The sequence below is a fragment of the Rhipicephalus microplus genome, unplaced genomic scaffold (genome assembly GCF_043290135.1).
Source record: "Rhipicephalus microplus isolate Deutch F79 unplaced genomic scaffold, USDA_Rmic scaffold_205, whole genome shotgun sequence".
Taxonomy (NCBI): Eukaryota; Metazoa; Arthropoda; class Arachnida; order Ixodida; family Ixodidae; genus Rhipicephalus; species Rhipicephalus microplus.
The window spans coordinates 227,501-242,500 of record NW_027464776.1 but is presented as its reverse complement, the minus strand read 5'-3'; the positions used below and the strand labels follow the sequence as shown (position 1 = coordinate 242,500).

Sequence of the window (15,000 nt, the reverse complement as noted above, 5' to 3'; positions counted from 1 at the left end):
AAAGGAACCGCGCGGTAGGGGCTCGAGACAAAGCTCGGCCCTAAACCGCGCCAAGTACGGAAGGAACGGCGCGGAGAGGGCTCGAGACAAAGCTCGACCCTAAACCGCGCCAAGTACGGAGGGAACAGCGCGGCTAAGGGCTCGAAACAAACCCTAAACCGCGCCAAGTACGGAGGGAACAGCGCGGCTAAGGGCTCGAAACAAACCCTAAACCGCGCCAAGTACGGAAGGAACGGCGCGGAGAGGGCTCGAGACAAAGCTCGACCCTAAACCGCGCCAAGTACGGAGGGAACAGCGCGGCTAAGGGCTCGAAACAAACCCTGAACCGCGCCAAGTACGAAAGGAACGGCGCGCAGTAGGGGTTTAAAACAAAGCTGGTCCCAAAACCGCGCCAAGTACGAAAGGAACAGCGCGGTCGAGACTCGGAAGAAAAAGCTTTCAAAGTGTCGTAGCACGATGCACACTGCTGTTCGTGTGGAACAAACGTGACTACCGTGCTGTACGGTGGAGTTCTGTGCGCAAAAGCGGCGGGTGTGTTTCTAAGCACCACAGCGTTGTGTCAAAAAAGAGGTGCCTGAGAGAAACGCATGCGACTGCCGTGCTTTGCGGCATAGCACCGTGCGCAAAAACGGTGCGCATGCAAGAGGTGTCAGAGCTAGCGAACTTTTGCCACGAGCAACAGGTCACTAAAAGCCTATAGATGACGGTGTTGGAGGAAAAGAAAAATATCGAGAAAGCACTGCGGTGTGCCGTGCGTAGGGACGGGCGCGCGTGCCACATGCCGCCGAAATATGGGTGTCGGAGAAAACAGAGTGCCGCGCGTAACGAGGGGCGCGCGTGTTACAGAGAGATATGCCCAAACGCATGAAAGTGTACGCAGGTGTCCTAAGGCAGTTTTTTTTTTTTTTCCTCATTTTGATGTCGCCCCGGCTGACGTGGTTTTCGTTTTTCCGTGCCGCCCCGGCTGACGCGGTTTTCGTTTTTCCGTGCCGCCCCGGCTGACGCAGTTTTTGCGCCGCCCCGGCTGACGCGGTTTTCGCGCCGCCCCGGCTGACGCGGTTCCGACTTTGCACTTTTTGGCTCACCCCGGCTGGCGGCCCACTCACTCGATCGCCAGGTCTGTTTGCCCCGGTGGTTCCACCGCCAGGCTTAAGCGCGAACTTTTTTTGTTTGTTTTCTTTTGATTAAGCGCAAGCTTTTTTCTTTGTTTTCTTTTGATTAAGCGCGGGCTTTTTTCTTTGTTTTTTTTGCATTCGCCCCGGCAGACGCGGTTTTTGCGCCGCCCCGGCTGACGCGGTTTTTGCCGCCCCGGCTGACGCAGTTCGGACTTAGCACTTTTCGGCTGTGCCTGGCTGGCGGCCCACTCACTCGATCGCCATGTCTGTTTGCCACAGTTTTCCCGGTGGTGCCGCACCCGGGCTCGCCCCGGCTGACGCGGTTTCGTGCCGCCCCGGCAGACGCGGTTTTCGCGCCGCCCCGGCTGACGCGGTTTCGTGCCGCCCCGGCAGACGCGGTTTTTTGCCGCCCCGGCTGACGCAGTTCGGACTTGGCACTTTTTGGCTGAGCCTTGCTGGCGGCCCACTCACTCGATCGCCATGTCTGTTTGCCACAGTTTTCCCGGTGGTGCCGCACCCGGGCTCGCCCCGGCAGACGCGTTTTTTTTTTCTTTCGCCCCGGCTGACGCAGTTTTCGCGCCGCCCCGGCAGACGCGGTTTTCGCGCCGCCCCGGCAGACGCGGTTTTTTGCGCCGCCCCGGCTGACGCAGTTCGGACTTGGCACTTTTTGGCTGAGCCTGGCTGGCGGCCCACTCACTCGATCGCCATGTCTGTTTGCCACAGTTTTCCCGGTGGTGCCGCACCCGGGCTCGCCCCGGCTGACGCAGTTTTCGCGCCGCCCCGGCTGACGCGGTTTCGTGCCGCCCCGGCAGACGCGGTTTTTTGCGCCGCCCCGGCTGACGCGGTTTTTTGCCGCCCCGGCTGACGCAGTTCGGACTTGGCACTTTTCGGCTGTGCCTGGCTGGCGGCCCACTCACTCGATCGCCATGTCTGTTTGCCACAGTTTTCCCGGTGGTGCCGCACCCGGGCTCGCCCCGGCAGACGCGTTTTTTTTTTTTCTTTCGCCCCGGCTGACGCAGTTTTCGCGCCGCCCCGGCTGACGCGGTTTCGTGCCGCCCCGGCAGACGCGGTTTTTTGCGCCGCCCCGGCTGACGCGGTTTTTGCCGCCCCGGCTGACGCAGTTCGGACTTAGCACTTTTTGGCTGAGCCTGGCTGGTGGCCCACTCACTCGATCGCCATGTCTGTTAGCCACAGTTTTCCCGGTGGTGCCGCACCCGGGCTCGCCCCGGCTGACGCAGTTTTCGCGCCGCCCCGGCTGACGCGGTTTCGTGCCGCCCCGGCAGACGCGGTTTTCGCGCCGCCCCGGCTGACGCGGTTTTTGCCGCCCCGGCTGACGCAGTTCGGACTTAGCACTTTTCGGCTGTGCCTGGCTGGCGGCCCACTCACTCGATCGCCATGTCTGTTTGCCACAGTTTTCCCGGTGGTGCCGCACCCGGGCTCGCCCCGGCTGACGCGGTTTCGTGCCGCCCCGGCAGACGCGGTTTTCGCGCCGCCCCGGCTGACGCGGTTTCGTGCCGCCCCGGCAGACGCGGTTTTTTGCCGCCCCGGCTGACGCAGTTCGGACTTGGCACTTTTTGGCTGAGCCTTGCTGGCGGCCCACTCACTCGATCGCCATGTCTGTTTGCCACAGTTTTCCCGGTGGTGCCGCACCCGGGCTCGCCCCGGCAGACGCGTTTTTTTTTTCTTTCGCCCCGGCTGACGCAGTTTTCGCGCCGCCCCGGCAGACGCGGTTTTCGCGCCGCCCCGGCAGACGCGGTTTTTTGCGCCGCCCCGGCTGACGCAGTTCGGACTTGGCACTTTTTGGCTGAGCCTGGCTGGCGGCCCACTCACTCGATCGCCATGTCTGTTTGCCACAGTTTTCCCGGTGGTGCCGCACCCGGGCTCGCCCCGGCTGACGCAGTTTTCGCGCCGCCCCGGCTGACGCGGTTTCGTGCCGCCCCGGCAGACGCGGTTTTTTGCGCCGCCCCGGCTGACGCGGTTTTTTGCCGCCCCGGCTGACGCAGTTCGGACTTGGCACTTTTCGGCTGTGCCTGGCTGGCGGCCCACTCACTCGATCGCCATGTCTGTTTGCCACAGTTTTCCCGGTGGTGCCGCACCCGGGCTCGCCCCGGCAGACGCGTTTTTTTTTTTTTCTTTCGCCCCGGCTGACGCAGTTTTCGCGCCGCCCCGGCTGACGCGGTTTCGTGCCGCCCCGGCAGACGCGGTTTTTTGCGCCGCCCCGGCTGACGCGGTTTTTGCCGCCCCGGCTGACGCAGTTCGGACTTAGCACTTTTTGGCTGAGCCTGGCTGGTGGCCCACTCACTCGATCGCCATGTCTGTTAGCCACAGTTTTCCCGGTGGTGCCGCACCCGGGCTCGCCCCGGCTGACGCAGTTTTCGCGCCGCCCCGGCTGACGCGGTTTCGTGCCGCCCCGGCAGACGCGGTTTTCGCGCCGCCCCGGCTGACGCGGTTTTTGCCGCCCCGGCTGACGCAGTTCGGACTTAGCACTTTTCGGCTGTGCCTGGCTGGCGGCCCACTCACTCGATCGCCATGTCTGTTTGCCACAGTTTTCCCGGTGGTGCCGCACCCGGGCTCGCCCCGGCTGACGCAGTTTTCGCGCCGCCCCGGCTGACGCGGTTTCGTGCCGCCCCGGCAGACGCGGTTTTCGCGCCGCCCCGGCTGACGCGGTTTCGTGCCGCCCCGGCAGACGCGGTTTTTTGCCGCCCCAGCTGACGCAGTTCGGACTTAGCACTTTTTGGCTGAGCCTTGCTGGCGGCCCACTCACTCGATCGCCATGTCTGTTTGCCACAGTTTTCCCGGTGGTGCCGCACCCGGGCTCGCCCCGGCAGACGCGTTTTTTTTTTCTTTCGCCCCGGCTGACGCAGTTTTCGCGCCGCCCCGGCAGACGCGGTTTTCGCGCCGCCCCGGCAGACGCGGTTTTTTGCGCCGCCCCGGCTGACGCGGTTTTTTGCCGCCCCGGCTGACGCAGTTCGGACTTGGCACTTTTTGGCTGAGCCTGGCTGGCGGCCCACTCACTCGATCGCCATGTCTGTTTGCCACAGTTTTCCCGGTGGTGCCGCACCCGGGCTCGCCCCGGCTGACGCAGTTTTCGCGCCGCCCCGGCTGACGCGGTTTCGTGCCGCCCCGGCAGACGCGGTTTTTTGCGCCGCCCCGGCTGACGCGGTTTTTTGCCGCCCCGGCTGACACGGTTCGGACTTTGCACTTTTCGGCTGTGCCTGGCTGGCGGCCCACTCACTCGATCGCCATGTCTGTTTGCCACAGTTTTCCCGGTGGTGCCGCACCCGGGCTCGCCCCGGCAGACGCGTTTTTTTTTTTTTTTCTTTCGCCCCGGCTGACGCAGTTTTCGCGCCGCCCCGGCTGACGCGGTTTCGTGCCGCCCCGGCAGACGCGGTTTTTTGCGCCGCCCCGGCTGACGTGGTTTTTGCCGCCCCGGCTGACGCAGTTCGGACTTTGCACTTTTTGGCTGAGCCTGGCTGGCGGCCCACTCACTCGATCGCCATGTCTGTTTGCCACAGTTTTCCCGGTGGTGCCGCACCCGGGCTCGCCCCGGCAGACGCGTTTTTTTTTTTTCCTTCGCCCCGGCAGACGTGGTTCCCCCCCCCCCCCTCCGTCTTTCTTTTTGTTTTTTTTTTTCGCCGCGGCTGAAGTGGATTTTTCGGTGCCTCGACGCCCCGGTAGTCGCGGTTTTTCCGTTTCCGCACGGCCCCGGCTGACGCTGCTCGGTCACAGTCGCCTTTTGTGGTGATTGCAGACTTCTTGAGCGCGGGTGTTTTTTTTTTTTTGTTGTTGTTGTTGTTTTATTACGCATTCGCTCCAGCAGACGCTGTTTAGACTTTTTGTTTCCTCTTTTATCCTGCGACGAGGTGACGAGGTTTATTCGGTGCCCCGCCGCCCCGGCTGAAGTGATTTTTCCTGTCCCGTGCCGCCCCGGCTGACGCGGTTGGGACTTCGCGTTTGTTCGGCCGCCACGGGTTTTGGCGCACTCGCTCGGTTGCTTGTTGTTGCCACTTGTTGCGAACCCAGGTTTCTTGAGCGAGCGCGGGCGTTTTTTCTTCCTTTCTTTCTTTGTTCTATGTGTTAGCGAATCGGCCTTTAATATCACACGAGGACTCACAACCAACAATTTTCAGTTTGAAGTGTAAAAAATCTGCAGGTGTTGACGTAACTGACTTGCCCCGTACCCTTGAGTACATCCATGAAGTTCTCGTAGTACTACTAAATCGCATTATTCCAAGTGGAGAAATTCCCATAAACTTGCAAACCTCTACACGAAAATCGGTGCGCGTGATAAAGTTGAAAATTATCGTCCGATATCAAATGTGCCTTCTATAACACAAATTCTAGGAAAAAAAAAAAAAAAACACTTGTTCGCCGTTTTCTGCGCCGTGACTGGCAGCACTCCGGCGAAGCGAAACGGGGTCGATTCGAGCACGATATCGGCGTCTTTCGACGTGCTCGCCGGCGACCGTCGCACGAGTACGTCGCACGAGCGCGTCTGCCGGGGCGCCGTTTGCGAAGCCGACGCAAAAGTGGGAACCGCCGCTCGGATGATCGCCGCTTTCGGCAGAGTGAGTGTTGGCACTCCGGGGAAGCGAAACAGCGTGAATGCGCCCACGAAATCGGCGTATTTTGAAGTGCCCGCCGGCGACCGTCGCACGAGTACGGTAAACCGCGTCAGCCGGGGCGTAGTTCGGGACGCCGACGAAAAAGTGGGAAGCGCAACTCGGATCTTCGCCGTTTTTGCAGGAGTGAGTGGCGGCCCTCCTGCGAGACCAAGAAGCATCGATTCGTGCACGAATTCGGCGCCTTTCGACGTGATCGCCGGCGACCGTCGCTCGAGTAGGGCAAACCGCGTCTGCCGGGGCGGGCTTCGGGACGCCGATGCGAAAGTGGGAAACGCTGCTCGGATGTTCGCCGTTTTTGGCCGAGTGAGTGCTGGCACACGGGCGAAGCCAAACGGGGCCGATTACGGCACAATATCGGCGTCTTTCGACGTGCCCGCCGGCGACCGTCGCACGAGTACGGTAAACCGCGTCAGCCCGGGCGGAGTTCGGGACGCCGATGCGAAAGTGGAGAACGCCGCTCGGATCTTCGCCGTTTTTGGAGGAGTGAGTGGCGGCACTCCGGAGAAGCCAAGGAGCGCCAATTAGCGCACGATATCGGCGTCTTTCGACGCGCTCGCCGGCGACCGTCGCACGAGTAGGGCAAACCGCGTCTGCCGGGGCGGGGTTTACGACGCCGACGCAAAAGTGGGAACCGCCGCTCGGATGTTGGCCGTTTTTGGCAGAGTGAGTGCTGGCACTCCGGCGACGCGAAAGAGCGCGAATGCGCCCACGAAAGTGGCGTATTTGGACGTGCGTGACGGCGACCGCTGCAGGAGTACGAAAAACCACGTCAGCCGGGGCGAGCGACACACGGCGGTCTGGGTGCTTATCGCTGCTATTATAGGGGCACCCCGGCAGACGCAGAAAAAAAAAAAAAAATTTTCGACCTTCTTTTTTGCTGGTCGAGCTCGGGTAACCCAGGTCGCAATGGGAGCCGCGCACGAAAGCGGCGTCGCGAGACGCGTTCGCGGTCGCTAGTCGCACGAGCTCGGCAACCGCGTCAGCCGGCGCGGAGTTCGGGATGCCGACGGCTAAGTGGGTACCGCTGCTCGGATGTTCGCCGTTTTTGGCCGAGTGAGTGCTGGCACTCCGGTGAAGCCAAGGAGCGCCAATTCGTGCACGATATCGGCGTCTTTCGACGTGCCCGCCGGCCACCGCCGCACGAGTACGGCAAACCGCGTCTGCCGGGGCGGGGTTCGCGACGCGTACGCAATAGTGGGAACCGTCGCTCGGATGTTCGTCGTCTTTGGCCGAGCGAGTGCTGGCACTCCGGCGAAGCGAAACGGGGCCGATTCGGGCACGATATCGGCGTATTTCGACGTGCTCGCCGGCGACCGTCGCACGAGTACGGCAAAGCGCGTCTGCCGGGGCGAGGTTTGCGACGCCGACGAAAAAGTGGGAAGCGCCGCTCGGATCTTCGCCGTTTTTGCAGGAGTGAGTGGCGGCCCTCCTGCGAGACCAAGAAGCATCGACTCGCGCACGATATCGGTGTCTTTCGACGTGCCCGCCGGCCACCGCCGCACGAGTACGGCAAACCGCGTATGCCGGGGCGGGGTTGGCGACGCCGACGCAAAAGTGGGAACCGCCACTAGGATGTTCGCCGTTTTTGGCAGAGTGAGTGCTGGCACTCCGGCGAAGCGAAAGAGCGCGAATGCGCCCACGAAAGTGGCGTGTTTGGACGTGCTTGACGACGACCACCGCAGGAAAACGAAAAACCACGTCAGCCGGGGCGAGCGACCCATGGCGGTCTGGGTGCTTATCGCTGCTATTATAGGGGCACCCCGGCAGACGCAAAAAAAAAAAAAAAATTTTTTTCGACATTCTTTTTTGCTCGTCGACCTCGGGTGACCCAGGTCGCAGTGGGAGCCGCGCACGAAAGCGGCGTCGCGAGACGGCTTCGCGGTCGCTAGTCGCACGAGCTCGGCAACCGCGTCTGCCGGGGCGGAGTTCGGGACGCCGACGGCTAAGTGGGAACCGCCGCTCGGATGTTCGCCGTTTGTGGCCGAGTGAGTGCTGGCACTCCGGCGAAGCCAAACGGGGCCGATTCCGGCACGATATCGGCGTCTTTCTACGTGCTCGCCGGCGACCGTCGCACGAGTACGGCAAAGTGCGTCTGCCGGGGCGGGGTTTGCGACGCGTACGCAATAGTGAGAACCGTCGCTCGGATGTTCGTCGTCTTTCGCCGAGCCAGTGCTGGCAATCCGGCGAAGCCGAACGGAGCCGATTCGGGCACGATATCGGCGTCTTTCCACGTGCTCGCCGGCGACCGTCGCACGAGTACGGTAAACCGCGTCAGCCGGGGCGGAGTTCGGGACGCCGATGCGAAAGTGGGAAGCGCCGCTCGGATCTTCGCCGTTTTTGGAGGAGTCAGTGGCGGCACTCCGGTGAAGCCAAGGTGCGCCAATTCGCGCACGATATCGGCGTCTTTCGACGTGCCCGCCGGCCACCGTCGCACGAGTACGGCAAACCTCGTCTGCCGGGGCGGGGTTTGCGACGCCGACGCAAAAGTGGGAACCGCCGCTCGGATGTTCGCCGTTTTTGGCAGAGTGAGTGCTGGCACTCCGGCGAAGCGAAAGAGCGCGAATGCGCCCACGAAAGTGGCGTGTTTGGACGTGCTTGACGACGACCACCGCAGGAAAACGAAAAACCACGTCAGCCGGGGCGAGCGACCCATGGCGGTCTGGGTGCTTATCGCTGCTATTATAGGGGCACCCCGGCAGACGCAAAAAAAAAAAAAAAATTTTTTTCGACATTCTTTTTTGCTCGTCGACCTCGGGTGACCCAGGTCGCAGTGGGAGCCGCGCACGAAAGCGGCGTCGCGAGACGGCTTCGCGGTCGCTAGTCGCACGAGCTCGGCAACCGCGTCTGCCGGGGCGGAGTTCGGGACGCCGACGGCTAAGTGGGAACCGCCGCTCGGATGTTCGCCGTTTGTGGCCGAGTGAGTGCTGGCACTCCGGCGAAGCCAAACGGGGCCGATTCCGGCACGATATCGGCGTCTTTCTACGTGCTCGCCGGCGACCGTCGCACGAGTACGGCAAAGTGCGTCTGCCGGGGCGGGGTTTGCGACGCGTACGCAATAGTGAGAACCGTCGCTCGGATGTTCGTCGTCTTTCGCCGAGCCAGTGCTGGCACTCCGGCGAAGCCGAACGGAGCCGATTCGGGCACGATATCGGCGTCTTTCCACGTGCTCGCCGGCGACCGTCGCACGAGTACGGTAAACCGCGTCAGCCGGGGCGGAGTTCGGGACGCCGATGCGAAAGTGGGAAGCGCCGCTCGGATCTTCGCCGTTTTTGGAGGAGTCAGTGGCGGCACTCCGGTGAAGCCAAGGTGCGCCAATTCGCGCACGATATCGGCGTCTTTCGACGTGCCCGCCGGCCACCGTCGCACGAGTACGGCAAACCTCGTCTGCCGGGGCGGGGTTTGCGACGCCGACGCAAAAGTGGGAACCGCCGCTCGGATGTTCGCCGTTTTTGGCAGAGTGAGTGCTGGCACTCCGGCGAAGCGAAAGAGCGTGAATGCGCCCACGAAAGTAGCGTATTTGGACGTGCTTGACGGCGACCGCCGCAGGAGTACGAAAAACCACGTCAGCCGGGGCGAGCGACCCACGGCGGTCTGGGTGCTTATCGCTGCTATTATAGGGGCACCCCGGCAGACGCAGAAAGAAAAAAAAAATGGGGACATGGCGTGCGTCACCGTGCGGCTTCGCAGCGTTGCCGAAGTCGCCGAGCCCTTCGACTGAGCCGAACGGCGGACAGGGAACGTTGGTCGGCCGTTCTAACCTGTCGGTGCCACGCCGAGACGTCGTTAAGGAAAACCGCGTCGTGGGCCTCTACGACGCCGTCGAGTCGTTGTACGTTTGGTGTCCAGCGTGTCGGCGGCGAGTAGCGGACACGTCGTTCACGACTTCGGTCTTTCGCAGTCGACGCGAACTTGCGGAGAGTCGTGGTGCCTCACGTTTTCGGCAGAAACCGCGGCGGAATTTTCCCGTGCGTGCGCGCACGACCTCGGTGCTGTGCCGTCAGCGTAGTGTTGCACAAACTCGTGGCCTACCCAAGGTGCGGTACGTTTGCGGCCGTATCCTCGGTGGGAATTTCGTGAGTAGGGTCGCAAATTCTACGACCTCGGCGGGTTTGAGAGCGACGTAGACTTGTGGCACGCTCAACATGCCACACGTTTCGGGGCACACCCGCGGTGAAATTTTCTCGAGTACGCTCGTATTAGGGCCCAAGGAGGTCTGGGTACTTATCGCTGCTATTATGTGGGGGTTCTCGTGAGCGGCGTACGCGAAAGCGACCGGGTGTCTGATATGCGGCGGGCTTCGGCCTCGTCAAGCGTGTCCTCGGGTCTGCTCCAGGGGAATCCACGGCAGTCGTCTGCAGCCTCATCCGCTTGATGCGTTAGGGGCTGGTTGTCGGACGGTGCCGTTTTACCACGATATCGAGGTGTGTTCCGTGTCGTCCTCGGGCGATTCAGATGCGAAAGCGCCGAAGACGCGGGCGTGACCCGTCGTCTGGCGGCTTTGCAGTCTCGGCTCCGTTGCTAGTTCCGGCCGGTCCACCGACAGTGCAGCGGGCTTGGGCAACCCGCACGGCGCGACCGAGTCGATGCAACGAAAAAGAGCGAGCATGAACGTGCTTCTTGCCGCACGGCTCCCACTCGTCTTTCGGGAAGGTTGTGCCGTAGCGAGCTCGAACGCCGTCATCTCGGAGTGCAAAATAAGCGTGTTGGGGCGCCTGAAGGTGGCCTCCGCCGCACACAGACTGCGTCCGGCCCGCCGAGGGCGAGGACGGACGCGCAGTCGAACGATTACCTGGTTGATCCTGCCAGTAATCATATGCTTGTCTCAAAGATTAAGCCATGCATGTCTAAGTACATGCCGAAATAAGGCGAAACCGCGAATGGCTCATTAAATCAGTTATGGTTCCTTAGATCGTTTCTTCCTACTTGGATAACTGTGGCAATTCTAGAGCTAATACATGCAGTGAGCCTGGAGCCCTTTGGGTAACGGGTGCTTTTATTAGACCAAGATCGATCGGGTTTCGGCCCGTATTGTGTGGTGACTCTGGATAACTTTGTGCTGATCGCATGGCCACGAGCCGGCGACGTTTCTTTCAAGTGTCTGCCTTATCAACTTTCGATGGTAGGTTACTTGCTTACCATGGTTGTTACGGGTAACGGAGAATCAGGGTTCGATTCCGGAGAGGGAGCCTGAGAAACGGCTACCACATCCAAGGAAGGCAGCAGGCGCGCAAATTACCCACTCCCGGCACGGGGAGGTAGTGACGAAAAATAACAATACGGGACTCTTTTGAGGCCCCGTAATTGAAATGAGTACACTCTAAATCCTTTAACGAGGATCAATTGGAGGGCAAGTCTGGTGCCAGCAGCCGCGGTAATTCCAGCTCCAATAGCGTATACTAAAGCTGCTGCGGTTAAAAAGCTCGTAGTTGGATCTCAGTTCCAGACGAGTAGTGCATCTACCCGATGCGACGGCTCGGACTGAACATCATGCCGGTTCTTTCTTGGTGCACTTCATTGTGTGCCTCGAGATGGCCGGTGCTTTTACTTTGAAAAAATTAGAGTGCTCAACGCAGGCGAGTCGCCTGAATAAACTTGCATGGAATAATAGAACAAGACCTCGTTTCTGTTCTGTTGGTTTTTGGAATACGAGGTAATGATTAAGAGGGACGGACGGGGGCATTCGTATTGCGGCGCTAGAGGTGAAATTCTTGGACCGTCGCAAGACGAACTACTGCGAAAGCATTTGCCAAGAATGTTTTCATTGATCAAGAACGAAAGTCAGAGGTTCGAAGGCGATCAGATACCGCCCTAGTTCTGACCATAAACGATGCCAACCAGCGATCCGCCTGAGTTACTCAAATGACTCGGCGGGCAGCTTCCGGGAAACCAAAGTATTTGGGTTCCGGGGGAAGTATGGTTGCAAAGCTGAAACTTAAAGGAATTGACGGAAGGGCACCACCAGGAGTGGAGCCTGCGGCTTAATTTGACTCAACACGGGAAAACTTACCCGGCCCGGACACTGGGAGGATTGACAGATTGAGAGCTCTTTCTTGATTCGGTGGATGGTGGTGCATGGCCGTTCTTAGTTGGTGGAGCGATTTGTCTGGTTAATTCCGATAACGAACGAGACTCTAGCCTATTAAATAGGTGCGGGGTTCCCAGCACCTTACAACCTTCTTAGAGGGACAAGCGGCTCCTAGCCGCACGAAACAGAGCAATAACAGGTCTGTGATGCCCTTAGATGTCCGGGGCCGCACGCGCGCTACACTGAAGGAAGCAGCGTGTCTTTATCCCTGTCTGAAAAGACTGGGTAACCCGTGGAACTTCTTTCGTGATTGGGATAGGGGCTTGCAATTGTTCCCCTTGAACGAGGAATTCCCAGTAAGCGCGAGTCATAAGCTCGCGTTGATTACGTCCCTGCCCTTTGTACACACCGCCCGTCGCTACTACCGATTGAATGATTTAGTGAGGTCTTCGGACCGATGTCCGGCGCGGCCTTTCGGTTGCGCCGGTCTGTTGGAAAGATGACCAAACTTGATCATTTAGAGGAAGTAAAAGTCGTAACAAGGTTTCCGTAGGTGAACCTGCGGAAGGATCATTAACGGATTGTGAAGGGTGAGCGCCTCAGCTGCGTCTGCGCCCGACACTTTCTGCCGCTGACCCCGTTTGGACGCGGGGTCGGCTTTTCCCCACGGGGCTGCCTGAATGTGGAGCGGCACCCCGTGACAAATTGTTGCGCCCAGCGGACGCCAACACCGCGACCTTGGACGGTCGGCCAGGTGGCGGACGCGGGTACAAACGGCGCAACGCACTCATAGGTCGGCTTTCGACCCGCCACTGCACCGTGGCTCGAAGCGCTCGAAATGCGCGACCCGACCGCTGCGGGACCGCCTAGTACTGTAAACAGGAGCGGCGGAGCGCGAACGGCGAGTCGTGGTTACGTCGGTAGAAGGCGAGGCTGCGCGTTCCCGAAACGCCAGCCGAGTGCCCTCCCGACCGTTCGAGCGTGCAAGAACGAGACCCGACAATCGCGCGGCGACTGCCAAGTACGAGAGGAACGGCACAAGCGTCGGCGGTCGGTCAAGGAACTGGCGATGTGACGGGTCCGCTGTGCACCAGTGCATACCGTCCCGCCGTCCGCGGCAAGCGCCTCCGCGTCCTCGGGTGACGGAGGCTGCCGGTCGGTTCTTGCAGGCGAGGGATCTCGCTGGCACCGGTTCGCGTTGACGCGCGGCCGGTCATGGCACGGCGATGCGACGGCCGAGGTGCGCAGTACTCGATGGAGGAACCGCACGCTCCGATGACCGTCCCGCCCTCCGCGGCGTATGCGTACCGACCGTAATGGTTGCAGCAGCGCCGGCCGGCTTTTGAATTCGCCACACGAAACACGGTGCGAGATCGCGGTTAGGGGAGCGTCGACGTTGCCAGGCGTTTTGCTTGCTGCCGAGGGAAAGGCGGCACGGCCACGTCGCGCTCGTCGCGATTAGCGGGTCTGCGCGCTTTGGGAAGGTGCCGCAACGACTTGCCGAAAGAGGAAGCACGGAAGAACGAGGGACTTGGACGTCCCGACAATTGAACGCACTTGCGGCCAGGCCCTTGCTGGCTTCGTTCTTCCGCCTCGAGTAGGCTCGTACGCGGCTCCGGCGCCGAAAGTGGTCCTTGGCACCGACTTCGGTGGACGTGGGAAGTGCCGCGCAAGTACGGCGCGCCTGGCTCCACCTGTTGGCTAAAGTAGGCAGCCGGATCGGCATTTTGGTGTGCGGTGGCAAACCGTGGATGCGAAAAAAGCTTGTGCGATTTCGTGGAACAAAAAGCGGGGGTCCCCCTTTTTATGCGGAGGAGACCGACCCGCCCGCCGTGGTGAACCGCGACGCCACGGTAAAAACGGGAGAGGCTTGTCGATGGGACCGTGCATCCCGCGCTCCACGGAGGCCGGGAGGCGGCCGCCCGAGGAAATGTGTAGCCGTCGAGGCCCGCATCTGCGTGCACTCTTATCCAAATGGGTGTACCGCAGGCATTTTCTGGTTAGGCGGGCCAATGAGAGCGAGCACACAACGATACCTACGGGTCCGGCTTGGAGAACCGGCTTCGACGCCTCCCGAGTATTTATAGAGGGGTGGACCACGAAAGCACTCGCAAGTAGCGGAAGCGAAACGCCGTCCGAAACACACCGTTTGCTCGATTTGCGGCAGCCGAAAAAGGCGCGGCAGAGTTTTGGAGTCCAAGCGTGCGCTGAAAAGCGCCCTTCTTGGCCACTGTTTGGCCGAGTGCCAGAAACGTTTGGTTTTGACTGTACGGAATTGAACAAACACTTTTTCACGACTCTAAGCGGTGGATCACTCGGTTCTCGGGTCGATGAAGAACGCAGCCAGCTGCGAGACTTGGTGTGAATTGCAGGACACACTGAGCACTGATTCTTTGAACGCACATTGCGGCCTTGGGTCTTCCCTTGGCTTCGTCTGTCTGAGGGTCGGATCACATATCAAGAGAGCCTTCGGCGCACAAGGGAACGTGAGCCGTCGACTCGTTTTGACCGCGTCGGCAACACGGACAGCACGCTGAACACCTCACAGCGAGCGCCAACAGCGGCCACTCAAGGGCGAGACGGTGGCGACCGTCGTGCCAGAGCCCAACCGAAACGGGGGCGACCGACTGCATTGAGGATGTGGCACCTCGTTGAGACCGCCGCAGGACTTCGAGTCGGAAGGAAGCCTGCAGGGAAAGTGCGGTCGAGGTTGCGTACTCCTCTCTGCGACCGGGCGCGCAAGAGCTGCGAGAGCCACGGACGCGCAACTTTAACGCACGGTAAACACGAGGAGCGAAAGCCGGCCAGCAAAGCTTCTCCAGCCGTGCGCAAAGTGCGCGAGATCGCAGCCTTGCGTTGCGCTTGTTGCCCTCGAAGTAAGCAGGGTGTCCCGTAGACCGGGCGCTCGAACACGCTGCGGGGCCGTGCCTCCTCCAGGCTTTGCCGCGCGAACAGGGAACGTTCGCGCGCAAAGCGCAGGGAGGTGAGGAGGCTGCGCCCGACGTTTGCGGTTCGCTGCGTACGCGGTTGATGCGGAGAGCACGGCGCGACGACTTGCCGCGAAGCGGAAAAAGTCTCCCGCACGAGTTGGCGAAACGTTGGCGAAGCTTAAGGCGTTCTCGTCGTAGTCCGCCGTCGGTCTAAGTGCTTCGCAGTTCCCGTCCCGTTCAAAAAACTGGGCCACTCCAGTTGGGGCGGGGGCGACGCTACACGAGACGATGCCTCTCGCCAGGCT

At 61.0% G+C, this 15,000-nt stretch overlaps 1 protein-coding gene and 2 non-coding genes across 3 annotated transcripts in view; 2 read left to right on the top strand and 1 right to left on the bottom strand.

Annotated features, from left to right (window-relative positions):
• LOC142792126 (uncharacterized) overlaps positions 1-15,000 on the bottom strand; it is a gene marked incomplete at both ends in the record, with an annotated part of 286,387 nt that overhangs the window by 50,899 nt on the left and 220,488 nt on the right. The gene's annotated exons all lie outside the window — the stretch shown is intronic.
• Positions 10,527-12,341, top strand: LOC142792150 (small subunit ribosomal RNA). The gene has a single exon (XR_012890695.1). It is a non-coding gene; the product is annotated as a small subunit ribosomal RNA (ribosomal RNA).
• Positions 14,061-14,213, top strand: LOC142792137 (5.8S ribosomal RNA). The gene has a single exon (XR_012890683.1). It is a non-coding gene; the product is annotated as a 5.8S ribosomal RNA (ribosomal RNA).